Below are 24,516 nucleotides of genomic sequence, written 5' to 3' on the forward strand. Positions count from 1 at the left end.
AATAAGTACTTGTATTTGTTTGATGTGCCAACTGTAGTGAGTGATAAGTATGAAACAATTTACTGTGGGGGAAAAGAAAAGAAATATATATTTAAAAGATGTTGGACAGTTATTTTGTAAAGGATATCTCCTTCCTGTGTAGGCCTACATGTGATATTTGAGGCCATATATTTTTCATGTGGATTTTATAATCCACAGCAGACTGAAAATACATTTAATCATGTCTCTTTGGATTTACAACAATTATTACCTGCAGTTATGTAAGAAATTCAATTGTTTCACACACAAGTATGTACAACTACATGTGTTTTTAATTCACACTGAACCAATCCTATGATCTAATCTTGGATTTGTATTGAACTCTGTAATTTTCCATTTAAGACCTGTTTATTGATTGCATGCTAATGCTGGTGTTAAGGGGGTTAATTAGTATCTCTTTGATTCTTTTGTATGTACAAATAATCAGCCAACTCCCATTATAACAAAGTCCTTGGGACCGGCATTGTTTTTTCATTATAGCGAAATTTTGCTATAGCCAGGCAAATGAAGTATATAAAAATGTATACTAATTTTGGGACCTGAATTTTTATTTTGTTGAAATGAAAGTTTCATCAAAACTCTGTTTATTATAACAGGAGTACACTGTATAAAAGTATATTGATGGAGAAAACCCAGTGATTCCTTTGGAAGCTCAGGGTGAGATGAGTGCACCTGACAGACAAAACAACATCAACAAAATAACAGCAATATTTCTGATCAACCTGTGTTTAGAGCCAGCACTGCAGAGCCGTGAAGACAGCCGAGTTATGCATCAGTGAGAGATGGTGGGAGAGGGAGAAAGAGTGTGCATGAGAGAGAGGGATAGAGAGAGAGGAGAAGAGGAGGGATAGAGAGGAGGAGGGGGAGGGATAGAGTGATAAGATGAGGGAGGAGGATACATGAATGACATGCAGAGATATCAAAGAATTGGTTGGCCTTGTAGAATTAAGTTGGTCTATTACTTCTTCAGGGCCAAAGGAGAGAAAATAAAACGGGAGACTCTGAGCAGATGGACTTGACATGTTCCTCCATCTATTACTACCTCCTTTCTCATTCCCAGCCACCACCATTAATGCCTCATATACCCCTAACAACTTCGCCTCCTCCAGTAGTCCCCTCTTGAGCCCCACCGGTCACATTGTGCTTATAAGGAGAAGTACAACACTAGAGGCATACACTCCCCACAGCGCCCCTAGAATAGTTGACATAGTTTCGGCTCAAGCCCGACGGCCCGTGCCAAAACATTTTTCCTCCTTCCGTACCCGCGGACACGAGGCGGGCAGGGCTGATCCACTGCCCCTTGCGATGCAGCACAAGTTAGTTAGATTGCAACTAGGGTCGGCGAAGTTGGGAGAACTTTAGGTACTACCCTATAGTTATATCAGTAGATCGATAAGTATAGAAAATGAAAAGTTGGAAACAAACAAAAGATTTGCTTCCTCATTGATGACGCAACTGTAAAACCGTTTTATATCAGTATGCATAGGCTTTGCTTTGTTGTTGTTTTTTTTTTTCTTTTTAAAGATCAACTCATCGGCCCTACATATCAAAATAATTGTTTGCATGATTATACAAAGCAGCATTGAAACATATACACACGAGTCACAAAATCTGAATTCAGAATGGTAACATTGACTAACATATATGGTCTCTCTGCACGCATGGAAATAAATTATGTATATCAAGCCTCCAGTTATAAAATGCAATCAGAGATTACCGTTTCCAAATCAACACAGTGTCTGTGACGGTTTAATGTAGAGGGAAGTAGCGTAATAAAGCGTGTAAACAGAAAGACTAGCAAGAAAAAAAAAATGAGCTGCACGAGTAGACCCTACAAGTAATTATTGCAATTATCAAGGTAATTTAGCAAACGCTTGAAATCCGTTAAATTCGAAGACCGCAAGAGATTTTAAGCGGCTTGTTAAGATATCCCGTGGAAGAAGCGCCATTATCAGATAGCTGTATGTTGAACATTCGTACAGTGTGTATAGCCTACATTACAGAGTAATTTTTATGTTATCAGATAACTTTGAGGATAGTAGCTGTAACTGTAACAAAAGTAACACATCAGCTATATATATATATATATATATATATATATATATATATATATATATATATGCTTTTTTTAAATGACTCAACAAGCCACAAAGATCGCGGAAGTTTGGGAAGGAATATTCTTCAAAATATATGTGTTTTTTTATGAAGCTCAAAACACACGCGACCGGAGAATTAAAACAAACAAAAACAAAAAGCAAAAAACAAAACAAAACAGAACAAGACAAAACAGGAACTCTTGAGATATTAAAACACCATGCCATCCTGGATTTCAACAAGTTTCTGGAGTAGAGCCCGTACAAACTTCTCTTGAGGTACTTTTAGTCCGTTCCCTGGATTTCGAATGCGTGTGGGTGCTTCGAGACTGAAACAAATTGTAGCACTTCATGACGCCCTTTGCCTCCTGTTATAAAATAGTCTCGCTGGAATGGACGCTTCCCTTTCATTCATCAAAATCACCCACCATTCACCCATTAACCTGTTTATCCATTTATTGATGAATTTACACATCGCATTCTGTCAAGTCATTCATTCATACTGTATAAAGAGTGTCTATACTTACATGTCTTCGCTTTCGTTGGGAGTGTGTCCTCTCTCTTTTCTATAATCTCTCACTGTAAATTCGCATTCCCCTCAGGAGGAAGTATAATGTAATGAAACGTTAGGGCCGCGAGAGATGTAACATTGTTGGGCATATGGATGAGATGGGTATTGATTTTATGATTTTATGCGACAGGACTGAACATAGGACGGCAATGATATAGGAAACATCAATGAGTGAGATAATAGTAGCGAAATAAGAGATGTAAAGATAGATGGATGTTTGATTTGATGGAGAGAGAGAGAATACAACATGGGAAAACAGAGAGAATACTCAAAATCACAGTGGGTTCTCGTGAACATTAATGTGCAATTCTACAATGCCGTTAAGACATATGGTTTGAACTCTCTGATGGCAGACCTGAAAAAAAATGCCGTGGAATTTTAAAGGTTCTCATGTTTGTTTGTTTGTTTGTTTGTTTTTTACAAAACAGTCATTACTATTAAATAGCAATCACATAAGTTGTACCATCCATATATATATATATATATATATATATATATATATATATATATATATACTTACATACATGTCAAATAGAAAGTTGGTAAAATGAGTCTTCCGTTGACCCACTCGCATAACATTCAGTCATTTCAATGAGACAAAGGAAATTGCACCCCTCTACATCAAATTTTGTCCTGTTACCAATTTGATAAAAAAAAAACAATAATATTTGAATTGTTCGTTTTAAGTAGCATATGGTTTTAGCTGATAATAGATCATGATAATGGAAATAACAATATGATTTCTATCATAATTTTGTTCACAAACCAAAGGAGAATAGTAAGCTGATGATTATCATCATGACATTGTCAGCTAATACTATTGCAGATGCATGTGCTGCATGGTCATGATGGTGACGTAAATGTCACAATAATATTACTTGTCATGTGCTCAAACTATAGAATTCCACGGAACTTTCGTATCTATTATGAAGTCAAATTTCTTACAGAAATTTCTGTCATTCTCTTCGCCTGATTTTTACTATTTTTTAAAGAGTTAATTCGGGCGTGAAGTTAACTTTGATGAGCTATCTCTAAATTTTACTTATAGATGAACATGACTGTGTCACTGCACTTTTATGTGCTCGACAGACCGATCTATCATTGACATAGCCGCGGTCACAGTGGCAAAAGATCATTTAACCGTCGCACACTATAACGACTCACGACCTATATGACTGACAAACTTTGGATCCGAAATAAATCACAGTACCTTAGAATAAACACGCACGTTTATTTCAGATCCAAAGTCTGTCAGTCGTATATAGTCGTGAGTCGTACATTAAGATCACGAAGACTCGGAAACTAAACTTCGTGATCTATTGCCAGCGTCACTCGTGATCTTAAACTTGACAATATCTTCTGCCCCTGTGTGACTGCGGCTAATGATGCATTTTGTAATCGACTGAAATTTCTCTCCCGTTCGCGATCATGAAAAATGTCGAGAGGTTGTAAAACGTTACATGCTGCGAGGATGTAGAAACTCCTCTCCATCCGTTATTGGTATAAAGGGCATACAAATCGAACAAACAGATCAACGAGAATGTTTCATGATAAGGCTATTCAGGGATATAAAGAAAGTTCGGAAGTTCACGGTATGTTTTTATGAAACAGTGATGAAAATGGATCATAAACACATTAAAGAAGCAAATTTAATGAGGTTACAGTATCGCCTCACAAATCTTGCTTTGCTTTGTACAAAAAAATTACAAGTTGTTATCTTTTAATCAATATTTGCAGCTACTAATATGATCGACCTTGCAGAAAAAGAAACTATCAACACTATTAATTCCATACAAATTATGGGGAATGCAAACCATATGCAGAGCATATTTGTTATTTTTGTTCGTATATCCAAAAGATAAACATTTTTCATTGAGGTTTTGTGCATATACTGGTATTCTGATCAAGACAATTGAATGGGAAAGTTGAGGCGATAACATCGTCAACTCCACGACTTCGAAAATGTGATTCTGACCTTATGCCTCTGTGTCGAGAAATGTGTTAAACTTTTAATAACTATGTTGATTATATAGAACTTGACCGTTCTCACTGTTTATCTATTCATTTAAGTCGCTTTAAACATGAAGTGGCAGAGTCTACAGATACATAATCACCTTAGTCATAATACAGTAGTTTTCTCTATGTAGTACCTAATGTCTCTGTCTGCATGATAGCACTATAAGGATTAACATTATTTTATGAGCTTTTTATTTTCTCTTCCTATTTACGTATATGGCGTTGGATTGAACATGATGATAAGCAACGGGGATGTACCGGTCGTTATACGTTGCGGGCATTTTTTTTTTTTTTTTTTTTTTTTGGGGGGGGGGGGGACCTCGATGTAAGTTAATTGATATAGTTGCAGAACCAATGCTCATGTGCATGAATGCATTTTCAGAACAATATCAATACGAACCCATTTATCATTATTTTCAAAATATGCACTTTGTGTTAAAAACAAACAAACAAACAAGCAACCCGATATCATGAGGGTGTGTTGAAAATACAGGTCTTTGCAAATAATGAGTTACCATATGGTATAGAATATCAACATAAAAAAAAATCAAAGTATAGCTAACGCATTTTGATAATAAAATATTGAGGTAATGAAATTTATTTTGTTCTCAATATATCCCCCTCTTTCTCAATATAGGGTGTTTATTAACACGTATATTTCATGCATACTTTTATCAGTGTAGAGGAAGGGGCCAACGTTTGCTCGAAATAAAACACCGGTGCTTGATACCATTCAAGGTTTGGTGATTAATTATCACTGACAAATTTTATAATACAGCTTTGTTAGAAACTACCCGATCGGGAAGTCGGTTATAATAAGTATAAACTGCGTTACTTAAAGAAGCCGTTACGTTCCTTCATGCACGGCGATTTGATTATAACAAGAAAAATATGTTAGTTATATACAAAGGAATATGCCTATACGTCTTTGGAATGTAAAGAACAATGACTTGTTAGATAACCATGTTACAAAGAGAGAAAGAGAGGAGAGAAGCACCGCACCAAATAGGATAATACCAAAGAAAAAGAAGACACATACAGATTATACGCACGACATTGATTTGATTTGATTTGATTTGATTTATTCACAAACTGCATATATACATACATTATTCACAAATATGCACATAGTTTGCACACGAAATATGTTATCATACATTATTGTGTGGATCGTCAAGCTATGAAAAGCTTGACTGGGACGTCCAGTATGAAAGTGATGTCTTTTGTGGTATAGAAACAATATGGGTTTTATTGCATCATACAGTGTGGCATGTTTCATCTTGACAACATATAGCCAATACTACTTTCCTCATCTGCTACAAAATCCAATTAAAGTTATCTTGTCTACGCTATAGAATGCATTTCACGGACACTATAATTATTTGTTGCCAGGTGAGGAAAGCCTTTAGGGAACTTATATGGGATTGTCAATAGTGGATAGATTATGGTTTTTGTGCATGTGTGTGTGTTTGTGTGTGTGTGTGTGTGTGTGTGTGTGTGTGTGTGTGTGCGTGCATGGAAGTGAGTAGATTATGGATGTGTGTTTTACAACTTCCTCAATGAGGAATTCAATTCAATTCAATTCATTTATTTTCAATTCAATTCAATTCATTTATTTTCACCCTTCTCATTGATTATGAATATTGCATCAGAAATGATAATACGATTTTTTATTTTACCTTGTAAACAATGTGAAAAAACAACAAATAATATACATGGTAATAACACAGCAATTATATAGTGATAACTGGTCGAAATCGAAATGGGGTTGAACAAAGAGAAGTATGTCGGGACCTACATAAAAGCAAGCTTGTTTGGCTGTAAGCCCCGAGTAATCAGTGTTTGTGAAAAAGAAACGGAGAACGCGGATAGAATTGATAATCATGGTGCGATAATGGTGCGAGGATTAAAATTAGTAATGAATTTCTACTTGTCATGGAAGATTTGTAAACTCATAGAGGTGTCAGTGAATATGGGGGAAAAAAAAGGAATCATGATGTGGCTTCCAATCGAGAAATTTCATATTCAGTGGCGTTTCAACGGAATAGCAACCAAGCACACAATGAAGATTTGAGTCTTATCGGCACTGTGTGACGTCACCGTCAGTTAATAAAGGCTATGAATCATAATCCAGTTTTATTTTGTTGTTCATCTTTTTCAGTACGGATTTGTTGCACCATACATCTCCTAGCTGGTACAGCTTCGTAAGAAAGCAAATACAAACAAAGAAACAAAGTGAAAGGCAAATACCCAACAATTAAAACAGATCCCTGTCAATCTAATAAAAAAAAAGAAAAAAAAAGAAGAGGAGAATAACTTGTTAAAAGTGCAAGAAAAAAAAAACATGCTCAAATAAACAAAGAAATAAAACATTAAAGAGCAGACGAAAGCAAAGGGGTAAAGAAAAAAAAAACAACAAACCCAGACATTTTAATTTCGGAAGACCTTAGCTATCGTACTACCTATCATATATCGTTAATACTACCAACAGTTGAATCCCAACCAAGTTTTCTTTCAATGTACATATATGCCATTTCTCGTTTTGTCATTATCAGGCAACCATACATTCACCATCACATGTATTATCCACTGCTCACAACTTCAACTTATTGTTGTGGCATATTCTGCGTCCTTTATGTTCTCTACTGCTTTCTTTGCCCCCTGAACTTCGCAGATGTTCAGCTGCTAACACCTGCCTAGGCCTTTGACCAACTCCAGCCTCCCCTAGTATCCCGCCGAACGCGAACAAACAAAGCCTCTCAACTATAATTACCATGTCAAAGCGCCATCGATTCAATCTTTGTGTTCCATCCAGTGTACGCAGCTCGCGCACGGGGATGAGGGTGTTTGAGTGCGCTGCTGGTTTTCTTTCTAAAGGCTTCACCAAGTCGGACTCCTCCAGCTCATAAAAACTCTTTATCTAAATTCAACATTACAACTCATGTCGATCTACTTCTTCTGAAGCTGCCCCAGTAGAGGATTATATGGATTGTTAACAGGACGAAGCTTTTACCTGTGCGAAAAAGAGGTTTTTCAACTTGCTGAACACTCGCGAGAATATGAACAAAACAAAGTAGAAACTATTTGATTGGACTGAGGCTGCGCAATAAACTTTGAAGACGAAAAGTTTTGATACGTTGAGACAGACTGGGTCATTTGGCTTCATTGATATGCACGGAACCTACCACGAGGCGGCTAATCACGTACACTTTGTTCGTCTTGCAGTCATATAACCGATACAAGTGACGGTAAGATATTGCCACCTATGTGATTTTCGAGTACTCGTCATCCTGCTCCATTATATTGTCTGCGTCCAAACGTACTTTAAAGGATATTTATATCAGAGTTAAAAAGTTGTTTTCCTCGTTTGTACCGAAGTTCGTCGCGACGCACACAGTCACTCGTATCTACAACACATAATGCCATGCATATGATAGGTAGTGCCAGCACAGCGAAAGAAAAGCTGCCATCAGCAGCATTACGCACTCTGGGAACTACCAGTAACTTTGCACAAAGTTTACAGTGTTTCATGGTCTCGATGGTGCCCTGCCAGCGTACCATTTTGAAGCTGTGTTATCAGAGTACAGTATGGTTAGGTGTTCTCATGGTATCGTGAATTTTTCGTAGATTTTGAAGGGAGTTTGTAACTTCTAAAGTTTGAAAAGTTTTATCGTCTTGAGAAACAGCCGTGACTTTGGTCAATCGCGCGTACTAAAACTTACTGCAAGTTTAGACGGACCGTTCCATTCATGTACGTGGGTGATAAATTTCAGGTAGAAATATCCTGGCAATAATAGTGAAGAAAATTGCATTCATGAAGGAAACCTTGTTTCATATTGTGTTCTGTGGTTAATATTAAGGGGCAGTGTCTTTAATTCTATCTGTTTTTGATCAAATGTGACAACCAAGACCAGCATGTTATATTTGCTTCAGATTTATTAGTGGTGCTGACCCCTCCAGGACCTTCACAAAACTTTGCTGGACTGCAGCAACATGAATGCACTTTGTGTGCCAAAATGTTTCCCGCCCCAAGAAAGTGTAAGATCCTCGTGCTTGGAATTCTTCGAGTTTCACTTCCTTTTACTGAGATAGCAGTGCTTCCTTATTTAGACTCTAGAGTGAAGTATTTTCTTTGCATCGTCACAGTTTTTGTAGAAAAAAAGTGTGAGTAGGGATTTTTGCCACAATTGCACCAGTGCTGCTGCTTACATGTCTGACATGTTGTTTGGCTCTTCCTCATTCTTCATATTGCCTTTATTTGTAGTCATCTATTTGATAGACAACGTGGTTGGGTTTTTATAGCTGAAAATAAAAACTGTGCTAGTTTTCATTACATGGTGAAATATATAATGTATCCTTTATCGCTGTTGTTGCACTGTGAAGCAATTTGCATTTCCTATATTCACGGAGAACAGTTTTTGGTCCAGAAGAACATTAGTAAACAATCATCTACATGTAGAAACATATGAATTGTTTGTCGTTTTTTCACCTGGTTTTGATGTAGTGCCAAGAAACTTTATACCAGTATCACTATAGTAGGAAGTGAAAGAATTGAACTATAATATCGTGAGTATGATATTTTTTAAACAGAGTTGGACATTCTGAAACACTAAGTTCTTTCTAGGTAGGATATCGATATGAAAGTGTGTATGTGGGTGTGGGTGGCTTTGATGGGGGGGGGGGGGGGTCATTTCCTTCAATTTCTCGCTACAAAGAAGGAAAGAGAAAGTGATGTAGGCCTATATTGAGACAACAAATTACATCAGTATGCTACCCAGTTAAACTGAAAATATTTCACTCGTATCATAGGCCATTTCTTCGAGGATATTGTGGCAACAGGAAAAAAACAAAACAAAAAAACTACCTGGTATACAAATTGCCAAGAAGAGTAACTCTTTGCAATTATGTGGAAGTTGACAGGATACTAGATATGGACATTATGCAGTTATAGTATTCAAAAAGAGCTTAGAGAAAATTGAAGTGTACTTGAACTATGTGTTGTGAAGATAAGGTTTTGTTGCACAAATGAAAATACTTTTTAAGTGCATAATACAGGGACCTGATCCCACATTATGTACCTACTACCTTGAAGGTAGTCAAAGCCTTACGTACACCTGTTCTTTCAAATGCATTGACTTTTTTCAAGTTGTTGTGAGCTATTCTATCTTCTTTTTGTCCTTGCCCCTACGTCTGTTAGACAATGGCACGCACGACTTATGTAGTGATTGCCCAGTAGCCTCAGACACGGGCAAAACTAAAAATCTGACTATAAATGTCTGATACGGCGTTGTGATTGCCATATGGGGATAGCTACAAACATAATGTATGCCTGATGTAAAAGAACCTGGTATATTTTTTGTTTTGTTCTGTTAAGTTTCTTTGGTTCGTTTTCTGCACAGGAAAACTGATACCAAGAATTTTGTTTGATTTGTGAGAAAAAAAAACCTGATGGGATTTCCTGTTTTGAAAGATGAGTAAACACAATAACTTTCTCTGTCAGGAATGGAGTGAAAAAAAGAAGAAGGAAAAAAATTTCAGGGTGCTACATAACTTTATTTTACCACTTGCCTGGTTGGGCAAGCATATTTTCAAATTTGTCCAAACATTAATTTTACCTGCCCCAAAAAGAAACAATATAATATAAAATGATATAGAAAATCACATGTTAATCAAGGACTTAAATGAAACACAATCATTTGAATAAACAGCACACATTCATTCACATGCTTTAAAAACCTAATGGAGTAACAAACTTGGACCGATCAAGTGTTGCCGTTGCATGCATTGGGGCTTCTTCACGTAAGTTTTAGAAAGTTGCTGAAATGAAATATAAAGTGTGTTGCATCACTGAACAGCCATTATCAGTGGGCTTCTGTATGGTTGACTTTGTGGGTTTGTTGGGGGGGGGGAATAAGTGAAAAAAGGTGGCTTCAAAACTATTTGCTTGCCCGATTAGGCAAGCATGGCAAGCATTTGTTCTCTTTGTTCCAAAACGCTTGCCCGAATTTGATTTTCACTTGCCCCGGGCAATCGGGCAAGTGCTTATGTAGCACCCTGATTTTATTTCAGAAACAACATCAGGCCAAAGTTACAGCTCCTCTTCATCTGATAGTTGTTTACGTAATACACCAAAGACTCTTCAGGGACCTCAAATATAATTCCACAGGGGATCATGTTTCACATCTAATGTGTTTGAGTGAAAAAAAAAAATTCAAAGAAACTGACAATATTTTTGATACTATGAGCAATTTTGATATTTCATACTTTGATTTCTTTTTATTGTGACTTGGTTGATCATCTTGTATCAGTGATGCTCACCTGTAGATTATTAATAGAGATTGTGTCAGTCATGTGACCTCCTGGAACAATACTCAAGAGTGTCGATGTTAACACAAGTCCCCCCCCCCCCCCCCCCCCCCCGCCCTGTAGATCCGTTAAGTGACGGTGTTATCTGTCAATAGGCATAAAACCTGTAGTTTTTGTTTTGTCAGTAGTGAAACATACCTGAGCTTTAGGAGCACAGTTTATAGCAGTGTGTCGAGTATATAATGTAAAATCTGATCTATGGGGTCCTACTTGCTACCAGCATCTTTGATATTCTGTTTTCTACTGAAGGATATGTGGTTCAAAATGAATGAGAAATGCTTCAAAATAGTACAAGTCTGTGAGTGACCAGATTTACCATACCCGTTTTCATTCATAGACAGCAGTGTTAGAATAGAACCGTTGAGCTGACAGTTCATTTTATAGCATTGTCACTTTGAACATAGATTTCTGGTAGTGACAGCCAGCATTTTTTTTTTTAAATTCTGCATAAGATGAGTGTCTTCTTATGCATTTGAAAATTTTTTCAGAAGTCATTCATCAAAGTTTGATTTTTCTCTCTGTCTTATTGAGCCAATCGAATGTTAAACAGTGAAAGCCTGTGGTCCATGTAAAAGTCTATGGAATAAAGATTGATAAATGAACAATGGAAGTTTGTCAAAGTTGGACATATGATGATTATATAGTGGTCAAATTTCACGCTTTTCCAGAGCGATAGAATTGGCTGCAGTCACATTCACCTTTTCGATGTAAATTCATGGAAAAGACGTGAAATGATTTAGTGATGATGACTCTTATAACATTGAAAGGGATATGATGTACATGTAGTTGCTGAAGTAATATCGAAAAATTATCTCGTAGTGTACTGTTAGTGGAAATTTTTGCACATTTCAGGGAACATGAAACTAGCTTTGAATAAAAAAAGAAATGTAATTTTTTTATGTGGTATATATGTAATACTACTTTATATTTTTATGCCACAGAATTTGAATTAAAAACAAGTGAAATCTATCTTACCAGGCCAAGCTTGAAAAATTACTCGCATATTATTTATTTTTACAGGATGGGGGAAAAATGAGAGTTGTTAGAGGATAACACTTCGGTATTAAATAATTTGCAAAGAGTGAAACCAGAAATATTTGTGGCATGAAATTTTCACAAATTGGAGCAGACAACCTTTTTTTTTTTTGTGGCACGAAATTTGCAAATTTGATTTTCCAATGGTAGACAATGCAAGTGTAGACAAAAACTTTCACATTAATTTCAATTTTGCGAATCTTGGCTCCTCGCGAAATTCATAAGAATTTCATGCACATAAACATTTCTGGTTTTACAGTAACCAACATTGTTGTTGGTAAAAAAACATGTTGATTGATAATTAAATTACTTTCTTGTTTTTTATATCCAATTTTGATGATCGAAGTTTTCACTAAATTACAGTTGTATCATAGTTATTTTACATGGCAGCTTTATGTTCCCTTAAATGTAGCCCTGTGATATGTTAATTTACAAGTTTCATACCAACTGTGTTATTATTCTAATGTCTGTATGCTTACAATATCTATCTTGCTACCAGTATAATCTTCAAACACTGTTTACCATTCATTCACACCTTATTTCCAAATACTCCATATATGCAGTAATCCTGATAAGATTAATAATCCGTTTTGTTGAATCCACTACTTGTGCATGTAACTGCCCTATAGTAGGCCTATCAGACAGAAAGTTTCAAATCTTTGTCTTAGTGACCCAGAACATACAGGGAACGGCAAACTTTAATACCAGCAACTATTTGCCAAAAGCTGTTTAGGGGACATTTTCTGCAAACACTTCTGAACACAACTCTCATTGTCTACTGCACTGGATTTTTAAACTACACTTGGCTGTTGTAAACTTTTGCACAGTATGAAAGACAGTGTGTGTGTGTATGTGTTTGTGTGTGGACTGTGGGACTGTGTGTAGCATTTGACTACAGTGTCCCTGCGCTGCAGTTGATAACTATCCACCAGACGTCAACCTTGGGTGCAATTTTCACATGTGTTCAAAGTAGGAAGTTACTGACTTTACTCTTGGTCTTAAGATGATCCATAGCTCAGAGAGACCAAAAAGTTTCTCAAGCTATCCAGATCCTGATATTAAGACGTGGGGAATGAAACATCCCAGGAAACTTTACATTCACAAGGAGGTTTCTAGCAATGTGGCTTTACGCGCGTGGACACACACATGCACGTGCACACAAATAACATGAAATAACAAAATGAAACAAAACAAAAGAATGATAATTTCATTAATATCAGGAAAAATGAAATATTCTTTGTTATTGTAGTGTGTAATCATAGTGCACATAAGGACTAATGCTATTCACTGGCTTGTTGAGCTGCTATGAACTGCTGCTCATTGACAAGAACTACATATATGTACAGTACTTTGTTCACCGAACTTGAAATGATTCACTTGATTTTGCAAGAAGGTGTACTGTTCTGTTATTTTTTTTTAAAGACTTTTGAATCAGTCTCAGTGACATAAAGTACAGTGTTATTATTTTTTTTTTTTCTCCTGGCTGTCAGATTGACATTTGTAGATTTATATTTATACACGTAGTCATAATGATGCATATTCATGGATCACGTATGACCAAACTCTCCTCCCCCCACCCCCACCCCAATTACAACAATTTGATGTCATTGTGTGGTGATGATAAAAGATGTTGGATGAATCCGGCTTTGTTCCCCTGTGAAAGAGTTTATTCACAAGATTTATTCCATACAGGATATGCTTGTAACTGAGTGCCAGGAAAGTTTAACAGAACATGTTTTTGTCCTGATAGAACAAATTATTGCTTTCTGGGAATGCAAGGAATGAATGCAAGAGTTCACTTCCTTGTAATGGGTTAGTCTGGTGTTCAGACTGCTTCAGGTTATTTCTTGTGGAGTTGCTGGAGATGTCATTCATGATACATTGTAGGCCATTTTCTGTATGGACATTATACATATGCATGCAGTGCTACCACGGTAAACTGATCCCAGGCTAAATTGACATGTTTTCCACAGTTCATTAGATGTGTGTCTGCACCGTTAATATCTACAGCAATAATACACTCTAGGCATTTTTCCCATGGGGAATTGTACACTGTAATTTGTCAAGGGAAGGCTGAATTTTTATAACCATGTTTTCAGCAAAATCGACCACCAGTCAATATGATGAAGCATCTAATTAAGCATATACTAGTATTGCAACATTCAAAGCTACTTGGTTGGTAATAAATATTTCCCTAGTTGTCATAAATTACTGTATAGAAATCATAGCATTCCAGTTCGAAGGTGATGACTGAAAAGTTCCAGTACTGGTAACCAAGAAATTCAAATGAACTCTATAACAATAGCAATTAGCTAATGATATGGATTTATTTAAGTATGTCATCACTTATATGGTACAAAAATGTGAAGAATTTGCATTGGCTGTTATGATGTTGAATGATTAAATCAAGGGCAGTATGCTAACTATGGGCCTCTCCTTTGACCTTTTGGGTTTATTGCCATAAATTGCTCAAAGTGTGAACTCCTTCCATTGATTCTGCCTGATGGCAGTGGTTGACTGTTTGCGTAGAGACAGCATGATTAATGATGTTTTCGCCCAATTCAGTGTTTGACATGTTTGAGGAGAAAACAAATGCCCAGTACTACACTACAGAGAGAGTTAACCCACATTTGAAATCTACCGTAATTGAGGTTCATGTGCTCATGCCTGTTAGTACAGTGAGTGGGCCATTCCAGATCGTGTGACAAATTCTCTTAAAAGATAGTGCTCTGTAAACTTTCTATGGAGTAAGATATACACTGTATAGTAGTGCTGATGTGTTTTGGCCACTTTGCTATGGTTAATGAGAGTGACTTCTGCAAAATCCACCTCACCTGAAGATCAAAAATGTTTGGCTGTTCACATTGCCAGTGAAAAAAACAAAACAAACTAGAAAAGCACTCTAAGAGCGCAGTCCTCCGCCAAGCGGCTACTTTCCACCGATGATCTTGCTCTTCCCAAAGAGATTTTTCTCCTCTCCACCACCGGGGAGTATTATGAATGAATAAAAGTATTATGAATGAGTTTGGTTTTGCATTTATGGTTCATACATTGTACACGACATTTCCTCTTTCTATTTTCATCCCTCTCCCTTAAAGATAATATAAAGTTTTGGTATTACCTCAAAAGTTTCCCTGAATTTCCTTGTCTTAGTTTGTGTTTCAGGTTAAAGTACCTTTCATATAACTAACACTGTGAGACTTACTCGCCCCAAAGTGCTCTCATGTCTTAGTAATCATGCAATAATGGTTTTGTACCAGAGCCGCCGCCGTACGGCGGCGGCGAGGTAGTACACGTATTGTGCGAAACCATTATTGCATGATAACTGCGACCAGCAGCGTGCAGCCCCATATGCATACTGTGTAGCTAACTGCGACCAGCAGCCCCATACGCATAGCTAAATGGGGCTTCGCATTGTAGCTTACAGGATCATGACAGATTTAGTATCGCGGGTAAATATCAACTTAAAATCCAAAAAATTCTTCAATTTGAAGACTTACCAATTAAGTTGAAGTCTTGAAAACAGGCTTCGAGCAACATTTGGTTCTGCTAATAGTCCCTTTCTGTTCGAATTGATGACTGAATGTGACTCGGTCGAGAGGACCTTGGGAGAGCTACACTGAATTGACGGCCAGCGCATGCGCACACAAACATCTTATCCGTTCGTGGATTTGAAATTTGTTCGCATGTGATGTGTGCGTATGCGCTGGCCGTAGTAATCAGTGTATGTAGCTCTCCCAAGGTCCTCTCGACAGAGTCACATTCAGTCATCAATTCGAACAGAAAGGGACAATTGGCAGAACCAAACGTTGCTCGAAGCCTGTTTTCAAGACCTCAACTTAATTGGTAAGTCTTCAAATGGAAGAATTTTTTGGATTTTAAGTTGATATTTACCCGCGATACTAAATCTGTCATGATCCTGAATGCTACAATGCGAAGCCCCATTACGCTATGCGTATGGGGCTGCTGGTCGCAGTCAATTGCATGATTACTAAGAAATGAGAGCACTTTGGGGCGAGTAAGTCTCACAGTGTTAGTTATATGATAGATACTTTAACCTGAAACACGGAAATTCAGGGAAACTTTTGAGCTACCAAAACTTTTTATTGTCTTTAAAGCGCATAGAGACACTACGGTAGTGATATGCGCTATATAAGCACTGTATGGGGAAAAGCTCTTTTGGCTCTTCCATAGAGATCAGTGATTTCCACCCATATATGCATGCTGAAAAATCGCCCGATTTCCCAATATAGAAGCCTTATGTCATAAACCCTCAGCTGCATGGCGCGCCTTGCCCTAGCAGAAACTAGAGCACACACTTTAGTGCGCGCATGCAAACCTCAAATACGCACAGCCTGAACTCTCAAGTTAATTGACCCTACCTGCCAAAATATCAAAAATCCTTCATAAATTCCCTCCAAATTCTCAGATCACTACCAAAATTTAATCATCTGTTACTTGTATCATTCTAAACCTTTCTTGCAAGTTTCATCCAAATCCGTTAACTACTTTTTGAGTTATTTTGCACACGGACAAACTAACTAACAAACAAACCAACGGTAACGAGAACATAACCTCCTTCCTTGGCAGAGGTAACAAGCAAACACTAGAAGACTTTTGTCACAATCACTCATGCCCAAATTCAACTCCTTTTGATTTTTGTCGCAATCTGCATCATTATGCAAAAATCTGTACCGCTTGATTTTTGTTCAACTTCTTGCTGATAGTTGCCCTGCATGGTGGGTATGAATTCAGAGCACTCAGAATTTAATCAATTTTTGAAATCCTGTATTGCAATAGTAGGTCCTCACCCTTGGATGCCTGAGGTCACGTTCCGGTCACTGTTTATTTATTTATTTATATTTTTAAAAAACTTTCTTATAATTTGTCCTGTGCAACATGTGTGAATGTGAAATATGCTTATGAGTTGTGTAGCCTATTTGGCAAATAGAAAAAACAAAGTTCTTGCCTTCTTGGGAATCAGCATAACAAATCAAGTAGGCCTACATCAAATGTAGATAGTTTCTTGGGAATTTGGTTTTTCAAATAGATTATGACGGAGATGTATTCATAGCCTCAATGTGTTAATTGACATATTTGCACTTATCTTCTGTAATTGATTTGCCTAATTGCCACAAGTTGGATGGAACTCTCAGTATGATCTCCTTTTCCCTTGATATTGACTTGTTTTGTTTTTGTTTTGTTTGTTGGAGATAAATTAGTGCATTGACATTGTCTGAACAGAGGGTGAAATTCTGAAACATTCAACTCAACTCTCCCCTCCCCCCCCCCCACACTTGGTATTTGCATGTGAGGATATGATGTCAAACAGCGAAACATCCCTGTAAGAGCTCATACTGTACATAAACTAGCTTGCACTCCCAGCAGCCTGAAACAAGTGGAATGAATTTCAGACATTCCAACCTTTGATTTGATTTAAACTTTGCTGGCTGGGCTGTGCAGGGTCCTCATTAACCAGCAAAGACAAACAAATCCTGGACTCCATAACATGCTTGGCATTCACACAGCCATGATGCTTGAGAAGGATGTGTGATGGGTTGATCTAGATGATCCCCGTATGATAGTGATATTCTTTAACCCTTCCAGCCCCCGAACAGCCTGCAGCCCTCCCTTGTGTGTCAGTGTGTGTGTATGTGGAGGTGTGGGCACTCATATATGGCCCGAATTCATGAAGGTGGTACAAATGAAACCATGGTTTAAACCACGGACAAAAATCATGGAACGCCAAGTGTCGCACAGAACATTTCGTTACGAAATCAGTCATTTCGTCGATGAAATGATTATTTTGTAACGAAATGACAACATTTTCTAACTAAATGAACATTTCGTCCACGAAATGATAATTTCGTTAACGAAACGGTCATTTTGTCGACGAAATGACCAATTTCGTAACGAAATATGCCGTGTGACACTTGGCGCTCCATGGTTTTTGTCCATGGTTTAAACCATGGTTTCATTTGTACCACCTTCGTGAATTTGGGCCATAATGTCACACTAGACGAGGAGAGTTTAAATGTATTCAAGTGTTTGTTTCATTGCCTGGTTCATATGAAGAGTTTCTTCGCAAAAACCGATAAGTCAATTTTTTAAGATTTTGAAGTACGGTCTCTGTCATAAAGTACAAAATAATACCTTTTAAATGATGTATTGGTCACTACATATAAAGGTACATTTTTGAAGTTATGGTCAAAAGAAGCAAAAATTTTCTTATTATTCTCTTTATTTTTCTGCACCTTTAATCCCAAATATCTCCATTCGGCAAATATGGACTTATCGGTTTTTGCGAACAAACAAACTGTGTGGTTGACAGTATAGGAAACTTTGGATGCCAAAGATTTCAATCAGTATCTCGGTTCTAGAAGGAAAGGCTATGACAAAGCTCTTGAAATAAAATGATGATTATTAAAGATAGATATAGGCCTAAAGCCACTCATTTTGCTATTATTTGTGGTCCATTTGTGTTGGAAATTGTTCTTTTAAGCAACTCTTACCCGTATTGTGTGTGTGTGAAATGAATCATTAAATTGCAAATCATTTGAACAAAGTTGAAGTTTGCATTGTGTGAAGCATACATTTGCAAAGTATGTATTGTTGATTTTTATTGCCCAACCAGAGTATTGCCCCTTTCCACTGGAGATTAAATGCAAATTTTTACTCATTTTGTGTGTGTTTTGCTTGACTTTCACGATATTTTCATTTTTAGTGTGTGATGAATTTTTTTTTTGGCTGGATGAATTGATTCGTTTGTGTGCTCAGTATTGATGTATTCCATGTCAAGCCTAATCACCAGTTATTAATACTGATATTTAGATGTTTTTGATCAACTTTGGAGAGGATTGTTTTCAATGATATATTTGGTGCTCCAAAGATTTAGCTTTCAATTTATTAGCAGTTGTGGAGACATGAGCAAAAAACAAGCAAACAAACAAACAAAACAAAACACACACACACACACACACACACACACACAAAATCACCAAAAATGCATACCAGTACATTCGGGGTGGGGTGGGGGGATTCATTTTCTAAAAATTAATTACCGGTAGTTTAAAGTTTCTCATGGTTCATAGAACTTTCCTTCTCAGTCTACCCCTTGAATTAAAGATGACTGATATATTTATGTATTTAGAAAGTAGCAAATCTTACTGACAAGCACTTCAAACTTTCACTTTTTTTAATTGATTTGTCATTATTTCATATGAAAGCCTGAATTAAAAAAAAATACTATTAGCTCTCATGACTTTCTTTAGATTCCATGAAAAGCCCAATTTGATTATGTTTTTGGTTGTAATTTTGATGTGCTCACTTCAAAAATCATTTTGCATCTTGCTTCTTTTTTTTTTCCTGGTAAGAGGGTGTATCCCGCCCCACATAGTGGAAAATGCTGTGATGGCTACAGTATCTTGGAACCATTGCCATGCTTAAAGGGAAGATAAACCCCAAGAACAATGTGGATTGAGTGAAAGCAGCAACATTAGTAGAACACATCAGTGAAAGTTTGAAGAAAATCGGACAATCGATGCAAAAGTTATGAATTTTTAAAGTTTTGGTGTTGGAACCGCTGGATGAGGAGACTACTAGAGGATATGACGTATGAGTGGACTACAATATCAAGAAAATATAAAGAAAATACTACAAAAATCATTTTTTCATGAAAATTACAAATTCCATCAACTTGATATTGACATATGTTAAGGGTAGCAATTATTCCCCCTGCTTTCTGAAAGCGGTTCGTCCACTGCTCTTTCATAATTCTAGAAAAGTGAATTTTTGTTGAATATCCTTTATATTTTCTTTGTATTGTTGTCCACTCATACGTCATATCCTCTAGTAGTCTCCTCATCCAGCGGTTCCAACACCAAAACTTTAAAAATTCATAACTTTTGCATCGATTGTCCGATTTTTCTCAAACTTTCACTGATGTGTTCTACTAATGTTGCTGCTTTCACTCAATCCACATTGCTCTTTGGGTTTACCTTCCCTTTAAAGGAGACCTCCGGATGATTTTCAGATTTTTACATTTAAACAACTATAAATTAGTTATACTGAGGACAGAGTTTCAGAATTTATGATAATCCAGATGAAAAATAAGAATATTTTCAAAACTTAGAACAAATTGCAATGAACAAGGATGATGACATGGCAGAGTCACCATAAGAATGCATGAGTTGGGGCTCAAGGAAGTAGAACAAAAGAAGAAGGCATGCATAGATTATACACAGGTGAACTCGCAAGCAAGCGGTATTGTAATGGGAATTACACTGCTACATTTCTGAAATATGTGAGCCTCCTATGTCATCATCCTTGTTCAGTGTAATTTGTTTAAGGTTTTTTAAAGTATTGTTTCTCTGCTCAAGAACCACAATAAATTCAACAAATCTATACGTGGAGTTGTTGATTTATGTACTACATGATGTGAAATTATGAAAATCGTCTGGAATGTCCCTTTAACCGGCACGGCTGTAAAAGAAGAAGAAGAAGAAGAAAAAAAAAAGAATGTGGTGAATAATCGACTCAACTGCAACTCCGTAGAGGTCTGTGGCCGCTATACATGGGTTAAAAAATCTTCAGTGGGATAAAAAATTGCTGACTGCTGACTGTGTTAGACAGGTGGCTGCTGTACACAGGGTCTTTAACATGGGACTTTCAGTGGTCATGGCAGTGGCCGCTGATCCAGGTTTGACTGTTAAAGGCGTATTAAAGTTAAGAAATTCCTGTAACTTGCCAAAGGGCCCTCTGGCTGGTGGCTTGACCAGCCTTGCATAGTGACCCCCTGGTTGTCCCACTCGCAGTCTTTACACTTCATACAGCAAGAAGGATTTTGACAAAGGCGTGTGTGTGTGTGTGTGTGCTTCCTCATTGAATGAGAAAATTTCCCTCAACAGTCTGTTTTTGTTCCAAACATATTGTGCTGAAAGCAACAATAGGTAAAGGGTTTAAAGCATGATATTAGATATCTAAAAATAACTTTTGCTGTTTCAGTGTGAGCAATAGGGAAATTATCAACTGCCGTCTATTGATACGATATGAACATTTTTTTAGCTTGTTATCTTGGGCCATGCGTCAGAAATTGATGATTGACACAGAACAATTGGCAATTGTTCAGTGCTTTTGTTGTTTTTTCGGACAGGGCAATTTCCTGCAGAGTTTGACGTGCAATATAAGCCAGCTATTTCTCCATCCCTTCATCCCCTACTTCTTTGAGCTGGATTCAGTCTTGCTTTGATCAATTTCAGGCAGTATGCAGTGTTTTTCTTTGACTCCAATTTTTTTATTACGCTCGAAAGTATCACATTGAGATTCATCACGATTAGACCGTAATGATGTCCTGCCATGTTGATGTATGTTTGTAACTATTTTTACTCTAAATGAGTGTCATTTGAATTCCTGTCTACAGCTCATTGCACAGTGAAATTTTGTATTTACCATGTAGATGGTTGACGTCATCAGCTCGTCTGTAAAGCTAATTTGAGCCTTTTGGTCATTTCGTTTGGCAAACAGAGCTAATGATGGGGGCTAAAAGTACCTCTAACTGACATGCGAAGAATGTATGACTATTGATGTATTTATGGCTGAATTCACAATGTGACAGTGAAATATGACTATGAAACAGAGTAAGCCAGTATTAAGCTAATTTGGCAGACTCATAAATTCCACATCATTCCGCCTGTCCATGAGTTGTTAGGCGATTGAGCACTGTTATCATTAGATTTATTTAGTTGAATTTTCTCAAAGTGATGTACTGTAGTTGTTAATAAATGAAATTCCCCTGTAATGGTGGATGATGGCAATGATGATAATAGTGGTGATGATAATGATGAAGACAATAGCCGTCATGGTGATGGTTATTTTTGATAAAATTACAGGGATATTGATGATAATGATATTAATTATAAATGCAACAGAATTGACAATGTCGTAACATGATAAACCTGTGAAACATAATATTTTTCTTTTCTAAATGTTTGATTGAGGTCAAAATTCCAGACATTCTTGATTACGCAGACAAAAGAAAAAGTCAGCTCCAACCATCTGCAACATACACTTGCTTGACATCAAGTACCGCACAGCCATGAATATATGGGACTACTGCAAATGATTTCAATAATCGTTCAATTATGCCAGGAATTCAACATTAAAAATGTGTGTCAAGTTATGACATATTTATATTGCTTAACCTTTCTAGCTCACAATATTCTCATAGCTGTCTTTGATACATTCCTGTCAGAAAATAAAACAAAGATATTTTGTGTCAAATTTTCACTCTCATATACTCCCACACCAAGGAGCTTCTGAAAACAACCCACATGTGCATGTGTTTTGATAGTGAAAACAACAGTTGGCAAGTTGATTTCTGAAAGATAGTGCGATGGTTCACAGTCCCAGCCATGTAGCATGTAGGCTGGTTGACTTTGTAACAATTGATTTTTCAAAACAAAGCAGCTGCAGTAACTCACATAAATTGAATTTCACATTCCCTCATTTGTGTCCTGAAGTGAATTATTGAATGGCTATAAATATTGCGAGCGCAACAACTCCATGCTTACAAAGTAACACAAAGCAGATATCCACTTTCTCTGCAGCTTCTGATGTCAGTTGAACAAGGCTTGGCGTTAATGAAAAAAGTTGGGCCACCACTTATTACGAAATTATTTATTTGGGTGTGAGGGTATAAGCATGTTTTTGTCATCCAAACGAGGGGAGAATAACGTGTGGCTCAGTGCTTTGTACCGCACACATTTCACTTCACTGCTGCGAGTCAGTTTGCCAGATCATCGCTAGACTTCATGTCCAATCTCAGTCTATTTTACGGCCCAATTTGTCCAAATTTTTCTGTCTCAAAGTTAGATTACACGGTCATATTTTATCTATCCAGTAATAAAAAAGTAGATTTTATACACTTATAATCATGAATATGTGGTGTCATAGAAAATTGTGTTTATGCCTCAATTCAATACTAGTCACAGTATGTGGTATTTGAAGCCAATAATCATGGCTGCCAATTTTCACATAATTATCATGGTATGACTTTATCTTTTAATGTTTTATTAAATTATGTTAAATTTGTCTTGTCCATGTAGTGGAAGCAAGTCATAGGCGTTGACATCACCAACAAATTGGTGTACTCTCTCTAATATTCCACAGCTTTGAGTTGTGACCACTAAACTCACACCACAGGTACAAAACCTCAAAATGGCAGTCATGTTCAAACATGGGTATAGTCTGATAAGGTCAAAGGTTAAAGGTCAGTGAACATACCCAGATAAGCATAAGGCATGCACTCACAGTATTGCGGTGTACTCTTGATAACTTTCCACAGATTTGAGGTATGACCACCAAACTTACACCACAGGTACATAACCTAAAGATGCCAGTCAACTTGAAATATGTGTGAAGTCCAACTAGGTCAGAGGTCAAAACGTCAATGAACTTGCATATGCCTTGTTTAGGGTTTTCTCTCTTTGTAGTGTAATATGAAGTGCTTTATCATATCTGCCAATTTTCATACATGTAATTATCATGTTTTATTGTACAGTTGCATTTGCTCAAGTAGCACACACACAGACATTTATGTATATATGCACACACACACACACACACACACACACACACACACACCCACCAAGAATACCGGCAGACAATCCAGATTGCAAACAAAAAATATCCGATAACATATATACACTGTAGTATGCAGTTAAAGTGTAGATGGAACTTTTTCATTAAGGCCAGTCTCTTACCAGTCCCTTCACCAGCATTTATATCTCTATGTATTAAAAACATGAAAATCATCATATTCACTGATATTAGTATGTATTGTAGTACAAACTGTACATCTATAGGTATTGTACATAGTTCGGTGGATTTTCACATTTATTATTTGCAGCAAATACTGTAGATAACAAATGAAAGATTATGATCATATGAATGTGAGGTGTCGTTTACATTAGGGATTATTTTTAATATTAACCCATTGAAGATGAGTCCTGAGTAGACTCGGGCAGGTGTCTATGGGAAATGTGTTGTAGCAATATCAGCCCATCCTCAATGGGTCAAAGTGACCTTGACAGTGACAGGACTTGAGTCCATTTGCCCTGTTGCAGTTTAGAGGGTGCAGCTCCTTGCTACACCCACCAAATTTGAGTGGTCAGTGCAGAAGAGTTTTAGGCAAACCTGGTGATTTTCTGGCAAACTTGTCCAGCAAGCGGCGCGCAATGTGTGCAGTATTACACGGAACCAATGACAATGCACACACAGTTGATTTATTACACGAACATGCAGACGCATGGCAGTTGTTCGCTGTTAAAAGTATGTTAAGTGATCAGAAGTGTGGCACTTCCATCAACCACCGTCCATGTATCCCCATCCTGACGATTG

At 37.0% G+C, this 24,516-nt stretch overlaps 1 protein-coding gene across 1 annotated transcript in view; it reads left to right on the forward strand.

The window, feature by feature from the left end:
• The first annotated feature begins 7,862 nt into the window (after window positions 1-7,862).
• Window positions 7,863-24,516, forward strand: part of LOC140233851 (uncharacterized) — a 163,870-nt gene continuing 147,216 nt past the window's right edge. The window contains exon 1 of the mRNA XM_072313943.1: window positions 7,863-7,967. The gene's annotated coding sequence lies outside the window, so the exon portion shown is untranslated. The remainder of the gene's footprint in view (window positions 7,968-24,516) is intronic.

This window comes from Diadema setosum, chromosome 10 (genome assembly GCF_964275005.1).
Source record: "Diadema setosum chromosome 10, eeDiaSeto1, whole genome shotgun sequence".
In the NCBI taxonomy this organism is placed as follows: domain Eukaryota; kingdom Metazoa; phylum Echinodermata; class Echinoidea; order Diadematoida; family Diadematidae; genus Diadema; species Diadema setosum.